The following is a 27,314-nucleotide window of genomic DNA, read 5'->3' on the forward strand; positions in this document are numbered from 1 at the left end:
AGAAGACGCCAAATAATTCCCCCTCCCCCATTCCCCAAACCAAAACATCTAGCTGAAGTAAAAATCTCAGAAGCATTGCCAAATAGCGTAATTAAATCATTTGCTTTCTACATTTCCTCGATGAACTTCAGGGTTTTTTGTTCTTGAGTCTTAAATGAATTAATCATACTTCACATATCACTGCACCAAAGGCTCCAAAGGCAGGTGTGGCCAAAGGGGTGTGGATGAGGAACAGGACTAGATAAAGTTGCCTGAATTTCTAGAAAGAAACACTTGTTAAAGAGTCAGTAAAAATTATGGTATATCATTGTTCTGCACTTTCTTTTCGGTACAAATCATGTGTGGGTGAATGTATCAAAATCGACACCAGTTTTCTTTGTCAAAGCCTTTGCATGCTACCTTTTGTATTAGAAAAGGAAGTTTTAAATGCGAAGTTGAAATTCCAAATATAGCATCAAATTTCCTTTGTTTGGAAAAAACTAAGAGCACGCTCCTCCCAGTTCCTTAAGGAGTGGGAGAGGGAGCAAGGATGAATCACAAGCTCAGTTTTCTCTAACACCCAAACCCAGCTCAGAGGTTTTAACCCTAAGTCACAGAGTCCCCCGGCAGGCCTATCCCCATCAGGTATGTTACGGTCATGCTGCTGTCTGAATTATTTCTGGGCAAAGACAAAATGATAGGCCTTCTTTCTCTTGACTCCTGATCCTTGCCTCCTGATTGGCCCACAGGGTCCCCAAATCAGTGAAAAACAGCTTGGACCACCTTCCATTTTGCCAAGCATGGATTCTCAGGGCATCTTTTACCTCTTGCTGTTTATAGCCCTACAGTATTTAGTGTGGAGCCCTCAACACACCTCAGGCATCTATCAAAAGCCATGAAAGACAAAACATCCCCATGAAGCAGTAGAACTCTGGCCGTTGTAATCCATGAGGGAATCCATATTTTGGACACCCCTTTCCAGGAAAAGGGAATAGCTAAGCCCTATGACCTCAAAGCTTCACACACAAACAAGCCTGGCCAAAGTTAACCCACTTGGCTTCAGGTTGGAGCTCCAGTGTGTTTCTCTTTCTCCAGGTAGTCTCCACCCTATCACAGATTTCCCACACCATTGCACCAGGGCCCCTGAATTTTCACTGCTTCTGACTGTCCGCCCAATTAGAAATGCTAGGAGGAGGTACAAAAAAGCAGAACTCAGAAAGTTGTCTGGGTAAATCTACATCCAGATGGAAGAAGAAAACAAGTCCCAAATGAAAACCTATGTGTGCTTTTCCGCGTTACCCACAGAAGAGTCCGTACGTTGTTCTGGATTCCCGCTGTGACTTAAAGGGAAACTTTCACAATGTCCGGAGCGGTTGATGTCCTGCAAATGGAGGAGGAAAATGTCCTTAAGTTCCTTGCAGCAAGAACCCACTTTGGTGGCACCGATCTTTACTTCCAAATGGAACAGTACATCTATAAAAGGATCCAGGCAGCCTTCCAGGAGCCATGGCTTCCTGTGGTTACCGACCCCAGGGTTGACCACCAGTCTTTCACGGAGGCATCTCATGTTAACCTACCTACCACTGCTCTGTGTAACACAGATTCTCCTCTGTGCTATGTGTACATTGCCATTCCACGCAACAACAAAGGAGCTCACTCAGTGGGTTTGATGTGGTGGATGCTGGCCCCGAAAGTTCAGCACGTAAGTGGCAGCATTTCCTGTGAACACCCGTGGCAGGTTATGCCTGATCCCTGCTTCTACAGAGATCTTGAAGAGATTGAAAAAGAAGAGCAGGCTGCTGCTGAAAAGGCTGTGACCAAGGAGGAATTTCAGGGTGAATGGACTGCTCCAGCTTATGAGTTCACTGCTACTCAGCCTGAGATTGCAGACAGGTCTGAAGGCATGCAGGTGCCCTCTGTGCCTATCCAGCAGTTACCTACTGAAGACTGGAGCACTCAGCCTGCCACAGAAGACTGATCTGTAGCTCACACTGCTCAGACCACCGAATGGGTAGAAGCAACCACTGAATGGTCTTAAGCTATTCTTGCACAGGCTCTTGGACAACATGGAAATAAGGTTGACGGCAAATAAACATCAATTTCAAAGAAAGAAAGAGAGAGAGAAAGAAAGAAAGAAAAGAAAAAAGAAAGAGAAAGAAAGAAAGGAAGGAAGAGAGGGAAAGGAAAGGAAAAGAAAAAAGAAAAGAAAGAAAAAAGAAAAACTTAAGTGTATACTGTCACAGTCACTGCTCTAGCAAACTCTTCAGTGAATCATCATGATCAGGAAACTCAGCAGTGCCTTTGTCTCAGGGAAGCTGCAGTTCCGCACCTGAGACCTACAAAGAAACACATAGGAGGCATTTAAGTTTAAGTGACTTAAATTTCTGTTACAACCTCCTTACTCTTACTCCGTCCTCCTGGAGAGATTCTGAAACCTCAACCATCACAATGGCACAGATAATAGACACTTTCCTTCTGTTGTTAAATTTTGGAGGGTCCAAATATGTCCACATAAATTTTAGGAGGTAATCCTAAACCATTGTGCCTTCTCTTTTACTTTTAACTTTCTCTCTAATATTTTTCTTGTTTATGCAAAATCTGTATATTCCTGAATACGTGAACAAATTATGTATCAACTTCTTGGTTCCATCCCAATTTTTGTCTCCTGTCCCCATCCCTGCTAGAATTAACTGAGTGAGGCTCACTTGTGGCTGGAAAGTCACTGAGATGGGGGTTTAGAGGCAAGGCGACATTTATAACAGAGCTAACCAGAAACAACCTCCAATAAAGAGTCAAAAGGTTTTAGACTGGAATGCAGTGTTTCCTGAGCCTGAGGAACTGCCCTGAGAACTTCAATGGTATTCCCGTTTGTAACTTACAGCTCCGTAGTGAACCGATAATCACCGGATAGGGCGAAAGATGGGGATCTTTACAATTGTAAGGTCTCCCTCAGATGATTATCATTCAGGCTTGAGAACGCCAACCTAGAAAGTGAAGCTGCAGAAACTGTAGTGAGCTGAGCTGCTGGGGGAAATTTAGGTAGGAGCAAGCAATGGAACCGAATCAACGGGAATGGGAGAAAGTGAAGGTGAAGATGACAAGAGGTGGTGAAGAAAACCAGTGGGGAGATAGTAGGAGGCAGGTGGTTGCAGAAGAAGAAGGGACGAAGGAGAGAGCCTGAAGCCAGATCTTTACGGAGGCCCAAGATTTGAATGACCCTGAAAGTGCCTGTATTGCCAATGTCTCCTAGGCTCCTCTATAATGTTTTGTTTTGTTTTGAGACGGAGTATAGCTCTGTCGCCTAGGCTGCAGAACAGCGGCGCAATCTCGGCTCACTGCAACCTCCGCTTCCCGGGTGCAAGCGATTCTACTGCCTCAGCCTCCCAAGTAGCTGGGATTACAGGCGAGCGCCACCGCGCCCAGCTATTTTTCCTATTTGTAGTAGAGACAGGGTTTCGCCATGGTCTCGAGCTCCTGAACTCAGGTAATCCACCCACCTCGGCCTCCCAGTGTGCTGGGATTACAGGCGTGAGCCACCGCGCCCGGCCCCTCGGCTCATCTTTGGCTGTAGGAAACCAGAAGGTCTTTCCCTCCCAAGGGAGGTGAACTACAAGTTTCTGTTCCACAGGAAAACATAACCCTTTATGTCCAAGACTGACACCGCTTTGAGAGCGACCAGAGGCTTTTTCCATCTCTGAAAATAATTTTCTCAACTGTGTATTTTGAAAGTCTCGGAGTTTCGCCAGAAGTGTCTTTCTTTCGGACAAAATTCTAAACATTCCTTCTTTAGAGAAAGCTGGGATCACAGCGCTCTCATGACTAGTGATTGGACCCACCTTTTGCCGCCCAACCAAGATTCTGTGAGTGGTGGAAATGTAAGGGGAGTATGAGGAAAGGTGGCGGGGAGGAGAGAAATCTAATGGATGTTTTCCAAGGGCGATTTTGTTTTTCTTTTCTGTCTTCCCACCCGCCCCCCCCACCAACCCCCGATTTCTTAATAGTATTGAGAAACGGCAGCAAAGGAGAAGAGTCTTATATGGCCGGCATGCCTGTTGCTTCACTGTCAGGGGATCTTGAATAAGCAGCTTCTCTGTTTCAGTAAATGACTATAAAGCTGTGCTGAAGCAGTCAGGTTGGGAGGCTGAAGGAGTGTTAGGACCCATAGTACAAATGAATGACTACCAAATGGCTTACCTTCTCTGTGAGTAGAAAAAAACACAAGGTAAAATATGCACAAAGAAAAAAGAAAAGACTGAAATGAAGTATTCAAACACTGAAACGAAATGCTCAAAGTATAAGAAAACCCTCGTGGAGGTGCTGGGGATTGAACCCAGGGCCTCATGCATGCTAAGCATGCGCTCTACCACTGAGCTACACCCCCACTCGAAGTACTTCTTTTTTACTGGTTTATTATATAGTGTTATCTAAAGGTGAAGGTTTAGGCGTGATAGGTTAAAGTCCACTATGTATGACTCATGTTTCTGAAATTTCTGAATGGAATCTTGTCTTGACGCTGTGTCAAGAGGAGAAAGGCATTCTGGACCGAAAGACCCTTGGATCCTCCCGTCATCTATTTCAAGGACTGCTTTTAGCCAACTGTCTGTGTCAGTTTCCATCCACCTGGAGCGAAGTCCCAGGATTGAATCTTCTTGTATGCTTGTATGTGTTCAGATTCTCTCCTTTTTAAAAAAAACCTTCTCTGCCTATGAAGCTCCCAACACACACACACACGGTAGTGCCAGAGAATATAAAGACTAGTTCTGTGAGTGCTGCAGAGAAAACCTAGATCCAGGTGATGAGATAAGACAAGATGTAGCAAAAGAAAAAGCTTCTTCACAGCAAAGAAAACAATCAACAGAGGAAAAAGGCAAACTATGAAATGGGAGAAAATATTTGCAAATCTTTTATCTGATAAGGGATTAATATACAAAATAAAATTTTTAAACTGCTACAAGTCAACAGCCAAACACACACACACACACACACACACACACACACACAACTTAAGATCCCAAATAACCTGATTTTAAAATGAGCAAAGGACTTGAGTAGACATGTCTCCAAAGAAGACATACAAATAGCCACTAGGTATGTGAAGAGGTGCTCTTAACATTACTAATCGGCCGGGCGCGGTGGCTCAAGCCTGTAATCCCAGCACTTTGGGAGGCCGAGGCGGGCGGATCACAAGGTCAGGAGATCGAGACCATCCTAGCTAACACGGTGAAACCCCGTCTCTACTAAAAAATACAAAAAACTAGCCGGGCGAGGTGGCGGGCGCCTGTAGTCCCAGCTACTCGGGAGGCTGAGGCAGGAGAATGGCGTGAACCCGGGAGGCGGAGCTTGCAGTGAGCTGAGATCTGGCCACTGCACTCCAGCTTGGGTGACAGAGCGAGACTCCATCTCAAAAAAAAAAAAAAAAAACATTACTAATCATCAGGGAAATGCAAATCAAAACCACAATAGATACCACCTCACACCTATTAAGATGTCTCTTATTAAAAAGAACTCAAAAAATAAGTGTTAGTAAAGATGTGGAGAAATTGGAACCCTTCTACAACTGTTGGTGTCTAAAATAATGCCACTACTATGGAAACTAGTATGGAGTTTCTTCAAAAGATAAAAATAGAATTATCACATGATCCAGCAATCCCACTTCTGGGTATACATCCCCAAAACATCGAAATTTGAATCTCAAAGAAACATATACACTCCCATGTTCACTGCAGCATTATTCACAGTAACCAAGATAAGGAAACAATCCAAATGTCCATTGACAGATGAGTGGACAAAGAAAATGTGGTATATACATACAATGGAATGTTGTTCAGCCTTTTATAAAAAAAGAAATTCTGCCATTTGCACCGGCATGAATGATTAACCTGGAGGACATTATGCTAAGTGAAATAAGCCAGTCACAGAAGGACAAATATTTCATGATTCCACTTATATGAGGTATCTAAAATAGTCAAAGTCATAAAAGCAGAGAACAGAATGGTGATTGTCAGGGACCAGAGGCAGAGGGAAAAGGAGAGTTGTTGCTCAGTGAATTAAAATTTTAGTTATGAAACATGAAAAATTCTAGAGATCTATTGCACAACATAGTGCCTTCAGTTAACAATGCTATAATGTACACTTAAAAATTTGTTAAAAAGATAACTCTCATGTTTAAGTCTTCTCGCCACCCATGCACATGACAGAACACAAAGAAACTTTTGGAGTTGATAAATGTGTTTATTACCCTGATTGTGGAAATAGTATTATAAATGTATGCATATGTCCTCACTCACAAATTGCTTACATTCAACTTGTGTAGGGGTTTTGCATATATCAACTGTACTTCAATAAAGTTGTTATTAACTCCTGAAAAACAACCAAACAAGCAAAGACAAGAGGTTAATTCACAACACTTGACAAAAACAAAGAGTGACAAAGGTGGCAGTTTTGCACATGGTTGCGTCCAACATCTGGATTTGGAAATGTGGCAGCGGCTTCATCAGCGATCCTACAGCTCTGGTTTTTTGTTTTGTTTTGTTTTTGATTTTGATTTTTTATAGAGATGGGATGGGGGGCGGGGGGCGGGTCTGTCTTCTCCCTATGTTGCCCAGGCTGGTCTTGAACTCCTGGGCTTAAGTGATCCTCCCGCCTCGGCCTCCCAAAGTGCTTGGATTATAGGTGTTTGCCGCCAAGCCTGGCTAGCTCTGGTTTTAAAGACAATACAAAAGAAGACGAAGACAGAGGACTCTTTGAGAGCAAATTTTTTTGAGCAAGGAGGAAAGCACAAAGGAAGCTAGGCTCAACCTGAGAAAACCAATTCAGCCTTTGTAAAACCTTCCCTACACCCGCACGAGTGAAAATTTCATCAGTCCCTGAAGTGCAGAAAGTAGACTCTTTCCACCTTTATCCAAAATGTGGTGCGACTGTTTAATCCAGATACGAATTTTGGAGAACACTGTAAACCCGGCAGGGGTGTAAGGGAGAGTATGGAGAAGTTTATCCCTAATCTACAGGTTATGTTCTTACTATACTAGAAAGGCAAGTGGCTGGGAACTGAAATGATCTGAGGAGTGGACGCAAAGGAAGGCTTTGAGAAGGAAGGAAGGGCTCTTGGCGCCGGGACGGACGAAACTGAGTGGAGGAGAGAAGAAGCAGCGGAGAATAAGGCAGAAGAAAAATCGGGGATGCGTCTTTAAAGATGGATAGTATTGGGACAAGCGTGGAGGAAGAAAGCAGCCATGCGCCGCGTCTCTGCCAAGATTTCTCTACGCCCTGGGGAAGAGAGAAGGCTGTAGGTGAGTGGTTTCAAAGTGTGTATCCCACAAAAGGATACGGCTCGTGTTGCCCAAGATTTTGTGACTGTGAGAGTGCCTCACTGCACTCTCCATCGCAGGAAACAGGCTGAGCATTTTCGAGGGCGTGTGGTTGAGTATTCGTGGAGCAGTAGCCCCTGGTATTGGAGGTTTGAGGAAAGTGACGTTGTATCAGTTCTCATCTGGGAGCAGCCTGCAGCTTTGATACAGGCAGCAACTGTTTTGTTTGTGCTTCTTTTTGTTTGTTTATTTTGGTGTGTTTGAGTTTAAAACACAAGAGAAACAATGAGGAAGAAAGGTTAAGTAGTGACTGAACGTTTTGGGTTAGAGTGGATACCCACTAAAACCATCGCACTTCTGGCTAGCTCAGCTCGAAATGCATCAGGCCATTCGTCCGGAAATTGAGGAATCAGGATGCTATTCTGAAGTAGATACTTCCCATTTTCCCATACTTCTTTTTAATTCATACTCAATAGGCTACTGAACCCAGCTTTCTCCTGGAGCAATCGGGGGAGTATTTGCGGTACGGTTTGCTACTTACATACTCTTCTGTCTCAGCGGGTTTCTGAAGAGCAATATTTGACAACGGGGAAAGCCGGATTTACAGAGAGCTATTCATTCAAGGCTCTTTTCTGCCCTACTGTCAAGTGGATGAACAAAACACTGACTTAAGGTACGAGGAGGATCGCACAGTGTTGAGAGTGTAGAAAGTGTTAAGTCAAAACATAGACATAGTTTGCTCATAATGTAAATTATTATTATTATTATTGTACTTATTTATTTATTTATTTTTTGAGAGGGACTCTCACTCTGTCGCTCAGACTGGAGTGCAGTGGCGCGACCTCGGCTTACTGCAACCTCCGCCTCCTGGGATCAAGCGATTCTCCTGCCTCAGCCTCCCGAGTAGCTGGAATTACAGGCACCCGCCACTACACCTGGCTAATTTTTGTATTTTTAGTAGAAACAACATTTCACCATGTTAGTCGGGCTGGTCTCGAACTCCTGACCCCAGGTGATCCACTTGCCTCGGTCTCCCAACGTGCTGGGATTGATTACAGGCATGAACCACCGTGCTTGGCCATAAATTTATTAATATCATCAAAAATTATTGGTCAGGAGCAGTGGCTCACACCTCAAATCCCAGCACTTTGGGAGGCCAAAGCAGGAGGATCAATTGAGTTCAGGAGTTGGAGACCAGCCTGGCTAACATAGTGAGAGCCTGTCTCTACAGAAACAGAAAAAAGAAAAATTAGCCAGGTGTGGTGCACACCTGTGGTCCCAGCTACACCAGAGACTGAGGCAGGAGGATTGCCTGGGCCTAGGGGTTTGAGGCTGCAGTGAGCCATGCTTGTAGTGCCACTGCATTCCAGCCTGGGTGACAGGTGAGACGTCAACTCAAAAAATAAATAAAATAAACTTTACTTTAAAAAAATTACTGAAGGAACATCCAGAGTGTCTCACGCCTGTAATCCTAGCATTTTGGGAAACCAAGACATGAGAACTGAGTCCAGGAGTTTGTGCTCAAGTAATAACAATAATATCAGCACTCAATCTTGTTATCTTAAAACTTGACATTTAAATGAAATTTTAATTTGAGTCAATTAAGAATACAATATTCCACTTTTGCATAATTAACCATGAATTCACGCAGCAAATCGAAATTTATTTATTTTATTTTTATTATTATTATTTTTTGAGATGGTGTCTCACTCTGTCATCCAGGCTGGGATGCAGTGGCATCATCTCAGCTCATTGCAACCTCCACCTCCCGGGTTGAAGTGATTCTCGTGTCTCAGTCTCCGGAGCAGCTGGGATTACAGGCGCACGCCACCACACCTAGCTAATTCTTGTGTTTCTAGTAGAGATGGAGTTTCACCATGTTGTCCAGGCTGGTCTTGACCTCCTGACCTCAGGTGATCCGCCGGTCTCGGCCTCCCAAAATGCTGGGATTACAGATGTAAGCCACCATGCCTGGGCCAAATTGGGATTTAGTACCCACATTTATCTTAACTCAGTAGTTTCTAAGTAAAAGAAATTTGTGAGGCCGGGCGCAATGGCTCACGCCTGTAATCCCAGCACTTTGGGAAGCCGAGGCGGGCGGATCACGAGGTCAGGAGATAGAGAACATCCTGGCTAACACGGTGAAATCCCGTCTCTACTAAAAAATTAGGCAGGCGTGGTGGCATGCGCCTGTAGTCCCAGCTACTCAGGAGGGTGAGGCAGGAGAATCGCTTGAATCCGGGAGGCGGAGGTTGCAGTGAGCCAAGATCGCAGTTCTCACCACTGCACTCCAGCCTGGGCTATAGAGCGAGACTCCGTCTCAAAAAAAAAAAAAAAAAGATTTCTTTGTATGTCAATCTAGGAACAATTAATTTACACCCATCTCTACTTTGAACCACCCAAAAGGCTGATTTATGTGAATTTAATTTCACTTCAGAATTAATTAAACTCCTTTGCATGTCCTGTCTTTTTGTTTTTGTTTCTTGTTTTGTGTGCCAAGAGACTGCATTTGCGCTTGTAGTTCACCCCTGCTCAAGCAAGACATACATTGTTTTGTTTTTTCAGATGTGAGTAAATGTCTCTTTTCCTCAGCAATATAGGGTCCTGTGAGATTTCTTAGGGAGCCCTGGCTCATTTTGCTGACAGGGTTGCCAGACTCTTGCCGTGATAATAGTGCATTCTTTGAGCACTTTGTTTTTAAATTCTGGCCACCCTTCAAAACTATGAAGTTGAATGAGTGTCCCAACCACATGAGTTCCAGGTTATTGTAATTGAGCCTTTATCACTACATTTTGATGAAAGGTTTTCCTACTAGAATTCGGATTTGTGACCTTCAGATTTTTGTGGAAATTTATTAACAATGTTTGACTCTCGAATTTTGAGAGCCCAAAGAAAGTTTTTGATAGAAACTTCCTTTTCTTGGTGGTATAATCTCCTTGATTGTGACTTCTTCCTCTTCTTCTTCCTATTTTTCTTCTTCTCTTTCTCCTTCACCTTCTCCTGGTTCTCCTCCTTGTTTCTGCTTTTATTAACCAAGGTCTGGAATGACTTTATTTTTCTGTTTACCGTTTTATTTAAGCTTGTGTTGAGAGTAATAAGGAAATGGTAGAAATCAGAGAGAATGGCATAGGCCCTGTAAGTCACCATCATCTCTAATGTGGATGTTAACCAGTACAAGTACCCCGTTAGAGTTGCATTTGCTTTCTAGGGCAAAAATCTTTGCTCTAAGTTTTTTTAAACACATGACTGTGTATATTTTTTAAAAATCATTTTTTATTTTATAGAGTATAATTGTCCAACAGTCTTAGATTTACAGAAAAATTTAGAAGACATTAGAGTTCCCATATACCCTGCACCCAATACTCTTACTATTATGATAGTCCTTACTATTAAGATGGTACTTTTCTGCCGGGCGCGGTGGCTTACGACTGTAACCCCAGCACTTTGGAAAGTCAAGGCGGGCGGATCACTTGAGATCAGGAGTTCGAGACCAGCCTGACCAACATGGTGAAACCCCACTCTCTACTAAAACTACAAAAATTAGGCGGGTGTGGTGGCAGGAATCCTAGCTACTCGGAAGGCTGAGGCAGGAGAATCGCTTGAATCCAGGAGGCGGAGATTGCAGTGAGCAGAAATTGTGCCACTGCACTCCAGCCCAGGTGACAAAGTGAGAAATAAATAAATAAATAAATGAAATGCGGGGCACAGGGGTTCACGCCTGTAATCCCAGCACTTTGGGAGGCCGAGGAGGGCGGATCATCTGAGGTCAGGAGTTCGAGACCAGCCTGGCCAACGTGATGAAACCCCGTCTCTACTAAAAAAAATACAAAAATTAGCCAGGTGTGATGGCGGGCGCCTGTAATCCCAGCTACTTGGGAGGCTGAGGCAGGAGAATCTCTTGACCCCGAGATGCGGAGTTTTCAGTGAGCTGAGATCAGGACTGCACTCCTGCCTGGTTGACAGAGCGAGACTCCGTCTCAAAAAAAAAAAGGTACTTTTTGTGTTGTGTTTGTTAAATTCATGAAACAAGCAGGACAAGACCATAAATTGGAAAAACCAAGCCAATTCCAAATTACGAATGCCTCCGGTAGTACCTACGCCAAGGACAAAGTGCACTTTAATAATCAGTACACACCTTGCTTACTTACTGGGTTCTTGCTTTTCGTCAATATTCTTCGCTCATTTCAAGTTTCTAAAGCCTTTTTTTTGAAAACCGTCTTGCAGAAAGCTCAAGGAAACATGCAGAAACTAAAGCTAGTTCCTGACAATAGTAAGGACACGACCACGAAGGGACTCGAACCTTCAATCTTCTGATTCGGAATCAGACGCCTTATCCATTAGGCCACGCGGCCACACGCGAGTGTTGATTTTCAAATACGAAAACTGAAGTGCAGTAGGAAAACGTTGAGTTTCTGTTTTCAAACCTTTAACTTCGCAATTGCAGATTTAACAACCTGAAGCGGGGTGGGGAGAGGCGAGGGAGGATGCGCTCTCCAAAATTCCTAATAGCAATTCCTTAGAATTACAAACTGCGAGATGATCAGAAGTGACATCTTTGCCTTCGTTGAAGACTCTCTTCTGTAAGTTACTAATAATGATGATGCAAATTCGTGTACAGAAATACAAGCCAAGAACTCAAGTCTGCAATGAAGGAGTGGACATGACAGCGTAAGAAGGAGCATCGTTTGATATATTTTAACCTTTTCCGTCTCAAAGATACGACGGTGCTTCCTCCAGGGAGAAAAGCTTGTAAAGGTCAAACAAGAGCTGCCCTGGAACAAAAGACACTGGAGACTGGAAGAGGTGGGAGGCAGGGAGGGGGACAAGGATTGAAAAACTGCCTGTTGAGTATTATGCTCACCACCTGGATGACGGGTTCAATCCCCAGACAGTGGCAACACGCAATACACCCTTGTCCCAAACCTGCACTGTACTCCCTGAATCTAAATAAAAATTGAAATTAAAAAAAAAAAAAAAAGCTCACTCTTGTCAGAAAAGCCCCAAGCATTTTGCCTAAAGGTTGCTTGCTCTAAGCTCACCTTTGGACTGATCCACAAAACAATCTAGGACGACTTTTTGTGACCCTTTCCCCAGTTATGTCCCGTATATTGATAGGGTAGGAAAGATAAAAAAAGATTAAAAAAAAAAAGACAAGTTTGTAAAGTAAACCAACTGCAAATTCCCTCAGTTTTCACGTCGTCTTGGCTTCGTGGAAATGACGAGCTACTGGGAAGAAACTTTCATTTTTCCAGTGCCCAGTCTTATCTCCTTTCCCGAGAGAGATGCATCTCTCAGCCCTAAACTTGTCCTGGATCCCTTGTACACCATTTTCTCCAGGTTTCTCCAGTCAAAACTAAATAATTGTTTTAGGCCATATTTTGGATGGTGTATCCTATGTACACTAATTATCAAGTAATGACCCATGTATGAGACCACCGAACGCTAGTTCTGGGGCCAGAGTAGATGAGTCTGGGTAGACCAAGGAAATGTCTTCAGCTGTTTCCTATGAAACTGATTTAGTTAAGTCCCTTTCTTTCTCGGAAAGCATCCTATGAGTAGTATTAGATTGAATAATGGTTTCTGGTGTGATCCAGTTTGGGGAGGCTACTTACTCTAGTCAATGCTGAAGAATCCAACTCTACTTTGGGCAAGGTGCCCTACTAGGACTTATGTTCCAACAGACGCAAACTTATTCATGTGTTTTGAGATTGTTCTCAGTTTTGGTTCCTCACCTTCTCACTAGTGGATGTTGTGCCCAAAGAATAGCAACCCAAAAATCTCAAAATCTAACAAATTTAAATAAATGGGCATTTTTTTTGTTCAGTCTGGAGGAGGAAAAGTTAACTGGCAGACATAGATAGCAGTTAGTAAAGTTGGCACAGTTAGTAAGATTGGCATACTGAGCAAAACCATCAAAATGTATTTATTTATTTATTTACTTTTTCCTGCTCTTTGAGGAGCAGGGCTACCCTATAGAAAGTGTGTCCAAAGTAGCCTGAAATTTCTTTCTTTGGGAGGATGCTAAAAAGGATTGGCACTGAAATTTGAAAGAATAATACTAAGAAGCTATTAAATTGTATAAAATGTTTGTTTATACCAGTGACACCACTTCTTCTCCAAAGCCTTTCAAAGTTTTCTCTGGTGCCTTTTGATTTTTATCTGATGTGTTCCAGGCAAGATTCCTTTAAAATTTTTAAACATTTCTAACAAAAGTATTTTGTGAGGAATTCAAGAGAAATATGAAAGCATGACATTCTTAATCTCTCTATATCAATCTGTCTAGATAATTTCACTGAAGAAATGGATGGAGGAGGGTGTCTGTAGATAAACGCTTCTATAATTGAGCTTTTAAAAAAGTAGCATTTATTTATTTATTTAGATGAAACCAGACAATCTGCCAAGCCCTGAATCAAACTGGGGGATGTATTAGACCTTTAGACAAAGAATCTCCCAATGTAGCTACTTTAGCCATTTTACAAAAACCCATAATGCATGACCCTAGTAATCTTCTTAACTTAGAATTTGGAAAACTCAGCATTTCCTGTGAGGTGTGATTCAGTGTACAACAAACTTTCACTCACACACACAGAAAGAACTAAGATTGGCAGCCTTCATGGTTTGGTTATTGACCTGACATGTGTGCGTGTGTGTGTGTGTGTGTGTATGTGTGTATGTGTGTGTGTTGGGGTGGGGGCTACTGTGAAAGGAAAGGATAAAGAAAACTCAGAGAATAAAGGTTTTCTACTCATATATCTATTTGTCATTCTTTTGTCTATACGTCTTTTTTTTTTTTTTTTTTTTTTTGAGACAGAGTCTTGCTCTGTCGCCGGGGCTGGAGTGCAGTGGCCAGATCTCAGCTCACTGCAAGCTCCGCCTCCCGGGTTCCCGCCATTCTCCTGCCTCAGGCTCCCGAGTAGCTGGGACTACAGGCGCCCGCCACCTCGATCGGCTAGATTTTTGTATTTTTTAGTAGAGACGAGGTTTCACCCTGTAGCCAGGATGGTCTCGATCTCCTGACCTCGTGATCGGCCCGTCTCGGCCTCCCAAAGTGCTGGGATTACAGGCATGAGCCACCGCGCCCGGCACTATATGTCTTTTAAAAGAAGACATACAAATGTCTTGATCATCAAATAAATGCAAATCAAAACTAAAATGAAATATTATCTCACCCAAGTTAAAATGACCTTTATACAAAAGACAGGCAAGGATGTGAAGAAAGGAGAACCCTAGTACACTCTTGGTGGGAATATAAATTAGTACAACCACTGTGGAGAACAATATGGAGGCTCCTCAGAAAACTAAAAATATTACCATATATTCCAGCAATCCCCCTGCTAGGTATATACTCAAAACAAAGTAAATTAGTATATCAAAGAGATATGTGCACTCTCATCTTTATTGCAGCACTATTCACAATAGCCAAGATTGGGAAGCATCCTAAGCGCCCGTCAACAGATAAATGAATAAAGTAATGTTGTACATATACACAACGGGGTGCTATTCAGCCATGAAAAGAATGAGATCTTGTCATTTGCAAAGTGGATGGAACTATGCTCTGTGCAGGAAACACGAGAGGGGAGAAGAAAAGACATACACACAATACCTTTAAGGGTAAATAACATTTATCCCACATAAATGGCAACGCAGATATAATAAACAAATGATACAATAAGCAAATTGCAATGGGAAGGGGAGAAGAGAAAAGATATATATATGTATATAGTAAATGTATGTATATAGTATATATATGCATGTATATAATGTGTATGTATATATATATAATGAAGGATTCATCACCAGACCAGGAAGCAACAGCACAGGCTCCAGAGTCAGCCACTCGTCCGTGCACAGAGAAGGAGAGGCCTCAAGAAGCTATGGTGCGGTCTGGGACCCTAGCTCTTTTTGTAACAAGTTGTTTGGCATGAGGCCCAGTCACGAGGGCCCTTCGTGACTGGGCTCAAGGAACAAGAAAAGGTCAACTTGTTTTTGAAATTGCCTGTTGTTTTTCAGTAACTTACATGTAGGAATAGATTGAAACAGAGATTTCTCCGAAACAGCCCTGGATGAACACCTCAAGGGGCTCATACAACCTGTTCCAGGATTTGGTGACTATTGTTTGTGTCCATGTTCAATTGAGTTCAAATTTAATATGTAACTTTTCCTCCACAAACTCCAGGACATTATGTTAAGCCATGTACAGAAAGTAAAACTTCACATATTCTCTCTCATTTGTGGAAGCCAAAAATAAAACAATTGAACTCATGGAGACAGAGTAGAATGATGGTTACCAGAGGCTGGGAAGGGTATTGGAGGGGGCAGTGAGATGGTTAATGGATACAAAAATACAGTTAGCATGAATAAGATCTATCATTTGATAGCACAACAGGGTGATTATAGTCCACAACAATTTATTGTACATTTAAAAATAACTTAAAGATAGTAACTGGAATGTCTGTAACACAAAGAAATAATAAGATGTTGAGGCGATGGATGAGGTGATGGATGCTTCTTTTAACCTAATATGATTATTACACATTGCATGCCTGCATCAAAATATCCCGTGTATCATACATACATATATATGCTATGCACCCATAAAAATTAAAAATTTAAAAAGATCCATAGATGAAGAAAAAAATACCTTTAAAAATAAAACAAGGAAAAAAGAAAGAAAAGATCCATTATTAATTACTGCCTTTGTCTATCGGTGTTTGGAGAACGAATATCTGGCAGAAAAAGGCTTGCTGTGTTTAACATCACTATTTCTTATACCTTTAGGCTGTGACCAGCAAAAACGGCACTAAATGCTAAACCAAAAGACACTGTTACACGCGGTTTTTCCCTCTCTGGCCAGCCAGACTGCCGGTCTGAGGTCCACTTGACAAAGTGATACCTGGCTGGCAGTTTCATCCATCAACAGGAAGGGGTCCGTTATGGAATGTTCTCTTGCATCTTCAAATTCTTCTTCCTTCGTCTCTCTTACCTCTGCCGACAAAGGCTGCAAGAAAGACATACAAGACAATACTGAGAGATACGAACAAAAGTAGCTCCACTGTTGCCTCTAGAAGTTTAGGCTGCAGGTAATTGGCGAGAATGAAACTCTCTGTATCAAGCAACTCCACAGTGCTTTGTGTAGAAGACGCCTCATCTCAGGTTACGAAAGTCTACAGAAAGGAGATGTTTAAAAGGAGAAAAGGAAAATGTTCCTAGCGGTCATAATGTCACTCTTAAGCAGGATCTTCGAAATGAGGAGAACTCAAGTAACGTGATTCACAAATTGCAACATGAAACATAAAACGAATGGAACAAATGGCGAAATCTAGATTAGATACTCCGTGGACAGCATTGCACAAGGGCCTGGATAGCTCAGTCGGTAGAGCATCAGACTTTTAATCTGAGGGTCCAGGGTTCAAGTCCCTGTTCAGGCGGAGTTTCTGTCTATTTTACTCTAGATCAGGAGTCCTTAGCCTACAGTACACTAACCGGGTACAAGGCAGCGCGGCAGGAGAGCCAGCGAAGCTTCATCTGCACTTACACAGCAACTCCCCCATCGCTCCTATGACCGCCTGAGCTCCCCCTTCCTCCCAGATAAGCGGCGCGTCAAATTCTCATAGAAGCCCAAACCCCACTGTGAACGGTGCATGAAAGGGATCTAGACTGTGGGCTCCTTATGAGAATCTAATGCTTGATGATCCGTCACTGTTTTCCATCACTGCCAGATGGGACCGTCTAGTTGCAGGAAAACAAACACAAGGCTTCCAGTGATTCTACATTATGGTGAGTTGGATACTTATTTTGTTATATATTACAATGTAATAACAATATAAATAAAGTGCACAATAAATCTAATGTGCTTGAATCATTCCCAAATCATCCCCCCAACGCCTGCTCCCTCATCCATAGAAGAAATTGTCTTTGATGAAACGGTCCCTGGTGCCAAAAAGATGGGGAACTGCCGCCCTAGATAGCTTATACCAATTAAGCACAGGAAAAGGTTCAGATACTGTTTGTACAGCCACTAAAACTTTGCTACTTTATGCATCACAAATGTGGAATGATTTACATCATGAAATTACTAGCCCTGAGGGATTGCCTTACTGAAGTTGTTTTCCAAACACCAGAATACAGAAATCTAAACTATTTTAGAGACTGTTGACCTAGAGATTTGCATTTTTATGTATTTTTTAGAGAAGAATCTCCTTCAACAGCTGACTGAAAACAAAATCAATCAAAATTTCTAAACTCTAAAAACAGATAAAGAGATATTAAAGAGATATTGAAAACAACAAAAGAGACAAAACACCTTACCTAGAGAGAAAACCAATTTCCATATTAGTGGGTATCTTATCAGAAATCAAAGAGGTCAGAAAGAGTGGCACAACAGTTTTCAAGGACCAAAAGAAAAGAATTGTTAATTCTGAATTCTACATCCAGAGAAAATATCCTTTAGAGCTGAAGAAGAAATCAAGACATTTTCAGAGCAAAAAAAAACTAAGATAATTAGCTTAGCAGAATTATCCTTTAAAAAACAGCTAAATTTCTCCAGACAGAAAAGAAATGATAAAAGAAGAAATAATTGATATCAGGAAAGAAGAAAGAACACGGTAAGCAAGAAAAAAATGGGTAAAAACAATACATTTTCCTTTTCCTCTTGAGCTTTCTAAATTATGTTTAACAGTTGAAGCATAATTTAGAAGGTCATGTTACACCTTCTAACATGTTAGAACGTGACCAGGCACCGTGGCTCATGCCTGTAATCTTACCACTTTGGGAGGCCAAGGCCAGCAGATCGTGAGGTGAGGAGATCAAGACCAGCCTGGCTAACATGGTGAAACCCGTCTCTACTAAAAATACAAAAAATTAACTGGGCATGGTGGCACACACCTGTAGTCCCAGCTACTTGGGAGGCTGAGGTGGGAGAATCACTCGAACCCAGGAAATGGAGGTTGCAGCAAGCCAAGATCACGCCACTACACTCAGGCCTGGGTGACAGAGTGAGACACTGTCCCCCCCCCCAAAAAAAAAAAAAAGTATAACATGGTCCAATGTGGTTCTAAATGTATGTAGAAGAAATACTTTAAGACAATTATATTACAAGTGGGAGAGGCAAAGTGACAAAAAGGGAGGTAAAGATGACACACACCACTTTAACTGATAAAAAAAAATGATACCAGTACACAGTGATAAATTAAATAAATATCATGTAATACTCAGACAAATCACTAAAAGAGTTATATAAAGAGAGCATTTAAAAACACTACGCATAGGCTGGGCACAGTGGCTCACACCTGTAATGCTAGAACTTTGGGAGGCTGAGGGGGATCACCTGAGGTCAGGAATTCGAGACCAGCCTGGCCAACATGGCAAAACCCTGTCTACTAAAACTACAAAAATTAGCTGGGCATGGTGGCGCATGCCTGTAATCCCAGCTACTTGGAAGGTTGAGGCAGGAGAAAAAAAACAAAAATAAAACCACACACACAAAAAAACACTACAGATAAATGACAATGAAATTCTAAAACGTATACAAGTAGTCCATAAAGAAGACTTTAATAACTAAATACATACATACATATCCTCAGAAAATGGCAGTAACAGGGTACAAATAGAAAACAAACTGCTGGATTTAAGCCCCAACATATCAATAATTACATTAAATGTAAATGGTCTAAAGGTACCAATTAAAAGACAGAGATTAACAGCGTAGATTAGAAAATATAAACCAACTACATGTTGTCTACAAGAAACTTATTTCAAATATAATTTTACAGACAGGTTGAAATTAAGAGTATAAAAATATATAACATTCAAATGCTAATTAAAAGAAAGCAAAAGTGAGTATATTAATATAATATGAACTTTATTTATTTTTCTTTTTTTTTGAGATGGAGTTTCACTCTTGTCACTCAGGCTGGAGTGCAATGGCGTGATCTCTGCTCACTGCAACCTCTGCGCCCAGGGTTCCAGTGATTCTCTTGCCTCAGCCTCCCAAGTAGCTGGAATTACAGGCATGTGCCACCACCACTGGCTAATTTTTGTATTTTTAGTAGAGACGGGGTTTCACCATGTTGGCCAGGCTGGTCTCGAACTCCTGACCGTAGGTGATGTACCTGCCTCAGCATCCCACGGTGCTGGGATTACAGGTGTGAGCTACCACATCTGGCCTAATATAAACTTTAGAACAAAGAAAAAATTTTAAAAACCCACCAAAAATGCGTAACAATTCTAAATATGTATAAACCAAAGAGAGTTGGAAAATATGTAAAGAAAAAAAGGATTAAAAAATAGACAAATCCACAATTACATTAGAGACTTCAACACTTCTCTCATAATAATTGATAGAACAACTAAACAGAAAATCAGCAAGGATACTGAAGAACTCAAAATCATCTTCAGCTAACAGAATTCAGTTAACATTTAAAGAAGAGTCCACACAAGAAAAGCAGAACACATAGCAAGATAGAACATATCATGGGCTGTAAAACAAACCTCAGATTTAAAATAATTAACGCATACGGTTAAAAAAACCACTGAGAGAGAAATGTATACCACTAACTGCATACATTAGAAAAAAAAAAAGTCTCAAGTCAGTCATCTAAGCTTTTACTTGAAGAACCCAGGTGGAGAAAAAAGCAAAATAAACCCAAAGCAAACAAACAAAAGATAACAATAAAAACAAGAGCAAAATTCAATGAAACTGAATACAAACAAAAAAAAGAAAAACAAACAAAAAGCCAGTTCCTTTAGAAGATCAATAAAAGAAGACCTCTAGTAAGACTGAGAAATTTTAGGAAGCTAGATAACACAAATTGCCAATATCAGGAATAAAAAGAGGATATCACTATAGACTCTGCTGACATCAAAAGGATATGTTTTTGGACGATTTCCTTAAAAAAACTTAGCCTGGTGCGGTGGCTCACACCTGTAATCCCAGCATTTAAAAAACAATTAGCCGGGCATGGTGGCGGGTGCCTGTAATCCCAGCTATTCGGGAGGCTGAGGCAGGAGAATCGCTTGAACTGGGAGGTGGAGGTTGCAATGGGCCGAGATAGCGCCATTTCACTCCAGCCTGGGCAACAAGAGCGAAACTCCGTCGCAGACCTTTTTCTCCTCCTTGTAAGGTTGGAGCATTCCCAGTCAGGAAACAACATTTCTCCACTCTAGGTTTATCCGGCCTCGCATCTTTCCCCAGCTGGGCCCAGCCTCAGCCTATGCTGCAGAAATGATTAAAGTCGAACATGTAGAGAAGGAAAAAAACAAAACAAAACGGAAAGTGAGGTGGAAATTAAAATAGCAGCTACATATGAATCTCAACATAGTGCTTAAAATGTGCATAAACGAGACTAGGAGTGCCCTGCACTTTTGTGAAAAGTTCATTTAGAAATAAACGGGAGAGAAGGTGGAGAGGAGCCGAGAATCAACTGGTGGGGAAAGGGAAGAGACAGGGTAGGGTTAAAAAAATGGAGGAAAAGGCCGGGCGCGGTGGCTCAAGCCTGTAATCCCAGCACTTTGGGAGGCCGAGACGGGCGGATCACGAGGTCAGGAGATCGAGACCATCCTGGCTAATACGGCGAAACCCCGTCTCTACTAAAAAAAATACAAAAAACTAGCCCGGCGAGGTGGCGGGCGCCTGTAGTCCCAGCTACTTGGGAGGCTGAGGCAGGAGAATGGCGTAAACCCGGGAGGCGGAGCTTGCAGTGAGCTGAGATCTGGCCACTGCACCCCAGCCTGGGTGACAGAGTGAGACTCCGTCTCAAAAAAAAAAAAAAAAAAAGAAGGAAAAGCATCCTCAAGATTATTAGGAATATATATAAAATATATATTATTATGACATATATATGATATATATCATGATTACATATACGGATATATTATATCCTAATAATACAAGTAAATATAATATATAACTTGCTAAATAATATAATATATTTTATAACTATGTTATTTATTATATAATATTAGCATAACATTAATACAATATTTTATATATCATATGTAGTATGATATATTATATCCTAATAATACAAGTAAATAATAATATATAACTTGCTAAATAATATAAATATATTTTATAACTATGTTATTTATTATATAATATTAGCATAACATTAATACAATATTTTATATATCATATGTAGTATGATATATTATATCCTAATATGTAAAATTAATATTAGGATAAGGGAATACTATTGTTGTAGTAAACTGAGGAACGGAGAGACCAATATGGGAGAACAGGAGGATATTATTTTAAGGTACACACCAGCTGAGTGGATTCACATCCAAAAAGCTGAGCACTGGCTGGACCCTGTGGTTCATGCCTGTAATCCCAGCACTTTGGGAGGCCAAGGCGGGCAGATTACCTGAGGTCAGGAGTTCAAGACCAGCCTGGCCAACATGGTGAAATCCTGTCTCTACTAAAAATACAAAAATTAGCCGGGCGTGGTGGCACAGGCTTGTAATCCCAGCTATTCGGGAGGCTGAGACAGAATTGCTTGAACCCAGGAGGCGGAGGTGACAGTGAGCCGAGATCGTGCCACTGCACTCCAGCCTCGCCGACAGAGCGAGACTCTGTCTCAAAACAAAAAAACAAACAAACAAAGTTGAGCATTGAACAAAGACAGAGCGGGAGTTTTTATAAGCAAAACAAAGGCAGTTAATCAAACAGTGCGTAACTTCTGGCCTTGCAGCTGCATCCAAAGAAAAACAAGAACTGGCTAAATACAGACATTTGTAAAACAGTTATGCTTAAGAAGCCAGGGAAAGGAGTAACAGTATAGGAATTTGTCTTTCCCTCTTTTGTTTCCCTTCAACCTTGCTCTTGAGGGGGTAGAGGGGAAGGGGGTGTCTGGAACCCATTCTTTTGGCCTTGGCTTTTCGGACAGTGTTATCTTATAACTGTCCTTGAAGTGAACTACTAAGCAGAGGAAAACTTGTTTTTTTTCTTTTTAACCCTTGCCTGTTACTTTTCTTGGAGTGAATGAATGCATATTTATTTTTAAATTTCTGCCTCACTATGAATAACTCTTTACACACAAACTTGACAATTTAGATGAGATAGACTAATTCCTTGAAAAACACAAATTAACACAACTAACTTAATATGCAATACATTTTTTATAACCCTGTAACTATTAAGGGAATTAAATTTGTAACATAAAAAAAGAAAAATCAGGAATCTGGCCGGGCGCGTTGGTTGTAATCCCAGCACTTTGGGAGGCTGAGGCGGGCAGATCACCTGAGGTCAGGAGTTTGAGACCAGCCTGGCAAACATGCTGAAACCCCGTCTCTACTAAAAGATATAAAAATTAGCCGGATGTGGTGGCAGGTGCCTGTAATCCCAGCTAGTTGGGAGACTGAGGCAGGAGAATCGTTTGAACCCAGGAGGCGGAGGTTGCAGTGAGCCAAGATCACGCCATTGCACTCCAGCCTGGAGGACAACAGCAAGACTTGGTTAAAAAAAAAAACAAAGAAAAGAAAAGAAAAAAATCAGGAATCTTCGAATCTAAGAAAATTTCACTGAAGAATTCTGAGAAGTGCTTAAAGAGGCCAGGCGCGGTGGCTCATGCCTGTAATCCCAGCACTTTGGGAGGCCGAGGTGGGCGAATCATGAGATCAGGAGATTGAGATCATCCTGGCTAACACGGTGAAACCCTGTCTCTACTATAAATACAAAAAATTAGCCGGTGTGGTGGCTGGCGGCTGTAGTCCCAGCTACTCGGGAAGCTGAGGCAGGAGAACGGCGCGAACCCGGGGGGTGGAGCCTGCAGTGAGCCGAGATCGCGCCACTGCACTGCAGCCTGGGCGACAGAAGGCGACTCCGTCTCAAAAAAATAAATAAATAAAAGTGCTTAAAGAATTAAAACAAGGTCTACACAATCTATTTTGAAAAAACAGAAGAGGACAGAAAACTTTCCATTTTTTTATGAAGGTAATAGTATCCTGTTGCCAAAACCAGGTAAATACAGTACAAAACGATGGGTATTGGTGCATAAATACTTACCAAAATATTATCAAATAGAATTCAGCAATATATAAGAAGCATTATACACCATGACCAAGTGGGGTTTATTCCAGAGATGTAAGAGTAGGTAAATTTAGAAACAATCACTGCAATCCTCCAGGTTAACAGGCTAAAAAATAAAATTACACGATCGTTATCACAGTAGAAAAAGCATTTGCCAAACTTCAATAGCTACTCATGACAAAAAGTCTCAGAAAAATAGGAGTAGAGAAGAGCTAACACTGTACATCACGTTAAAAGACAGAATGTGTGTTAGTCCATTTTCACACTGCTATGAAAACACTACCCAAGACTTGGTAATTTTTTTTTTTTTTAGATGGAGTCTTGCTCTGTAGCCCAGGCTGGAGTGCAATGGTGTCCTCTCGGCTCATTTCAACCTCTGCCTCCTGGGTTCAAGCAATTCTTCTGCCTCAGTCTCCCGAGTGGCTGGGACTACAGGCGCAGGCCACTATGCCCGGCTAATTTTTGTATTTTTAGTAGATATGGGGTTTCACCATGTTGGTCAGGCTGGTCTGTAACTCCTGAACTTATGATCCGCCTACCTCAGCCTCTCAAAGTGCTTGGATTACCGGCGTGAGCCACTGTGTTGGGCCAGACTGGGTAATTGATAAAGGAAATAGGTTTAAGTGAGTCACAGTTTCACATAGTTAAGGAGGCTTCAGGAAACTTATAATCACGGCAGAAGGGAAATGGGAAGCAAGGACCTTCTTTACATGACAGCAGGAGAAAGAAGTATGAGCAAAAGAGGAACTTGCCAAACACTTATAAAACCATCAGATCTCATGAGAACTCACTCACTATCACCAGAACAACACGGGGGAAGCCACCCCCACGATCCAACTACCTCCCACCAGGTTTCTCCCACAAAGTCAAAGGAATTAGGATAATCATTTAAAATCTAGGAGGAACAATCTACCTGATTTCAAGATTATTGTATTACATTCATGTATTCTCTTACTATTGTATTACTGTATTATTACTATAGTAATTAAGACTGTATAGTATTGGCAAGGAGATAGGCATGTGGATTAACAGAGATAATGGAAAAATAAACCCACACAAATATTATCAGCTGGTTTTTGACAAAGTTGCATAAGTAGTAATTCCATGAAAGAAAAATAAGTCTCATGACTTCACAAAAGTGAACTTAAAACGGATCGCAGATATGAATGTAAAATGTAAAACTATAAAACTATGAGGAAAAAACATGGAAGATAATCTTTCCGATCTAGGGCTAAACAAATAATTTTACAGTTGACAGTGAAACATGATCTTGTAAAAGCTGGTTCTTTTTTCCTCCTTTCCTCTCCTGCTGTGTCAGTTGCTTTGGCTGGCACAGAGGCTGACCAAATAGAAACAGAAATAAGAGAGCACTAAAGGCAATGAATTGGGTCATGTTGTTACTTTTTATGCGACAAACAAATGACAGAATCAGTGGTCAGGCGCAGTGGCTCATGCCTGTAATCCCAGCACTTTGGGAGGCCAAGGAGGGCAGATCACCCGAGGTCAGGAAGTCGAGACCAGCCTGGGCAACATGGTGAAACCCCATCTCTACTAAAAATTAGCCGGGCATGGTGATGCACGCCTGAAATCCCAGCTACTTGGGAGGCTGAATTAGGAGAATCACTTGAACCCAGGAGGCGCAGGTTGCAGTGAGCCGAGATCACGCCACTGCACTCCAGTCTGGGTGATACAGTGAGACCCTGTCTCAAAAAAAGAAAAGAAAAAAAAAGAAATGAGAGAAAAGGAAAGAAAGGGAGAGATAGAAAGAGGGAGAAAGAGAGAAAGAGAAAGAGAAAGAAAGAAAGAAAGAAAGAAAGAAAGAAAGAAAGAAAGAAAGAAAGAAAGAAAGAAAGGAAAAAGAAAGAGAAGGGAGAGTAGAATGTTAAGAAAGGAAAGAAATAAAGAAAATTGGCTCGAAAAAGTCTCCTGGCTCACAAGAACTCTGGTGACTTCTTCTACAGGAAAATCAGAGTCTCTTGTGTGTGACCACCAAAAGCACCTGAAATATTGACCGAGTCAAAGAGATAATAAATCCACCCCCACCCCTGATGTAAGGCAAATACAAACCTCACTGACTTTCCTAGGTGGTTTGAGTTTTTGATTGAGAATAGGTAGGGAACCCCGGAAACAACTCTTCCTCCTCAGCAGGAGCCTGGCCCTAGACTTCCTTCTTAAACCTCTAAAACAGTGCTTCTCAAACTTTAGCATCAGAGTCACTTGAGGGCTTATTCAAACACAGGTGGCTGGGCCCCACCCTCAGCAATTCTGATTCAATAGATCTGAGGTTGGGCCTGGAATTTGGCATTCTGCTTGCAGCACCCTAATCCCTCACCCCTTACTCTCCTGTGCAGTGTCCACTGTGACTAACGTGCCACTATTTGCTTAAAGTGCCTGGAGAGAAACAGTGGATAGAAGGGGGGGGGAGGGGGAAACAAGTACGAAATGAAAAGAAAATGTCTGCATTGCTTTCCTTCAAAAAAAAAAAATATATCTTATAACAAACATATGATTGGCCCCTGGGGCACACAGCCAGTCTTCAGCTAAGCAGGTTTCACCAGACAATATCCCTCCTGTATGCTGGCTGTGGATATTTTCACTGAACAAAAGAATCAAGAAGTAAGGACAGACTAGCCTGATAGAGTGTTTGACTAGTGGACTGATGACAAATGTCGTACTCTGTTGCCTCTCAAAGACACTTTTGATTCAACAGCAAACATATACACAGAGGACAGCAGTTTTGAAACATGCAGCATTGGAAACCCCTAAAAAGTGTCATCGGTAGATAGGATTTCCTGGAGTTCCCTGGTCATACAAAGCAGATGCGATAGGATTGACAGAGAAAGAAGTAAGATTTTTTGTTTTAATCAGAAGAAGCGCCAACACACCTGCAATTTACTCACCTTTACATTGCATCTATTTTCCGTTGTGGCAGAAAAGCTTTCTCTACTTTTTCATATGAGGCCTCTGTTTACTGTTGACAGAGATTTCCAGGCAACCTTTTATGTTTTGTTTTGTTTTGTTTTGAGACGGAGATTCTCTCCTGTTGCCCAGGTTGGAGTGCAATGGCGAGATCTTGGCTCACTGCAACCTCCGCCTCCCGGGTTCAAACGATTCTCCTGACTCAGCCTCTTGAGTAGCTGGGATTACAGGCATGCGTCACCACGCCAGGCTAATCTTGTATTTTTAGTAGAGACGGAGTTTCTCCACGTTAATCAGGCTGGTCTCGAACTCTCGACCTCAGGTGATCGCCCCGCCTCGGCATCCCAAAGTGCTGGGATTACAGGCGTGAGCCACCGCGCCCGGACCCCAATACTTTATTTTAACGAGGAAAATGGAGTGATTGAGGAAATCCAGGAAAATGAATCAATCGTATGGAATATCAGTGGGGAATGTGTTGATTCGTATTGATTTCGCTCCTTCAGTGTTGAAGACCTCTAATTCCCTGACAGTCTTCGATCGGTTGTCCAGCGTCCTGCCACTCTCATCTTAAGCGGCGGAAGAGCCACAGCAGTCCTTTTCTCAGTATTGGATCGCACTTGTGGCTGTGCTCTCTGTGCAGGTCGACAGGGAGAGAAATCAGTGGACAAATGCTTTGACTCTGGATTTGGCTCAGAAAACAAAAACAACGACCAAAACAAAATGCCCGGGGGGCGCTTTTCTCCCCTTCTTCTACAGTCTTTCCTTCTCTTTAATCACAGTACAAAACCGATGCCAAAGTGAGCCGCCTGTTGATGTGCACGCTTTTGTTTGCTTTCAAGAGGCCCTCTTGGGACCTCATTCTTCTTTCCCCCTCATTTCTTTCTCGTCTTCCTTCTGCCGTCGCAATCGCCTTGGGTGAGGTCGAGGCTTACAGCATAGCGATGGAACGTAAGTGAGGGCAGTTCATTGGGTTACGTTTTTACTCTCCATACATGCAGAAATAAGATAGAAAAAGGTGAGGAAGTAGAAGGCCATGTTGCTTGAGAATTAGATTTGAGCACTGCCAGAGCAAAACTACCATT

The 27,314-nt window shown here is 42.0% G+C and overlaps 3 non-coding genes and 1 pseudogene across 3 annotated transcripts; 2 read left to right on the forward strand and 2 right to left on the reverse strand.

Annotated features, from left to right (window-relative positions):
* The first annotated feature begins 1,339 nt into the window (after positions 1 to 1,339).
* On the forward strand, positions 1,340 to 2,149 carry LOC117088504 (annotated as a pseudogene).
* Positions 2,150 to 4,288: 2,139 nt separating this feature from the next.
* On the reverse strand, positions 4,289 to 4,360 carry TRNAA-AGC. Its single transcript has one exon. It is a non-coding gene; the product is annotated as a tRNA-Ala (tRNA).
* Positions 4,361 to 11,565: 7,205 nt separating this feature from the next.
* Positions 11,566 to 11,638, reverse strand: TRNAR-CCG. The gene has a single exon. It is a non-coding gene; the product is annotated as a tRNA-Arg (tRNA).
* A 5,003-nt stretch (positions 11,639 to 16,641) lies between these two features.
* Positions 16,642 to 16,714, forward strand: TRNAK-UUU. Its single transcript has one exon. It is a non-coding gene; the product is annotated as a tRNA-Lys (tRNA).
* The last annotated feature ends 10,600 nt before the right edge of the window (positions 16,715 to 27,314 follow it).

Source organism: Trachypithecus francoisi, unplaced genomic scaffold, assembly GCF_009764315.1.
Source record: "Trachypithecus francoisi isolate TF-2019V2 unplaced genomic scaffold, Tfra_2.0 Lachesis_group10, whole genome shotgun sequence".
Lineage (NCBI taxonomy): Eukaryota > Metazoa > Chordata > Mammalia > Primates > Cercopithecidae > Trachypithecus > Trachypithecus francoisi.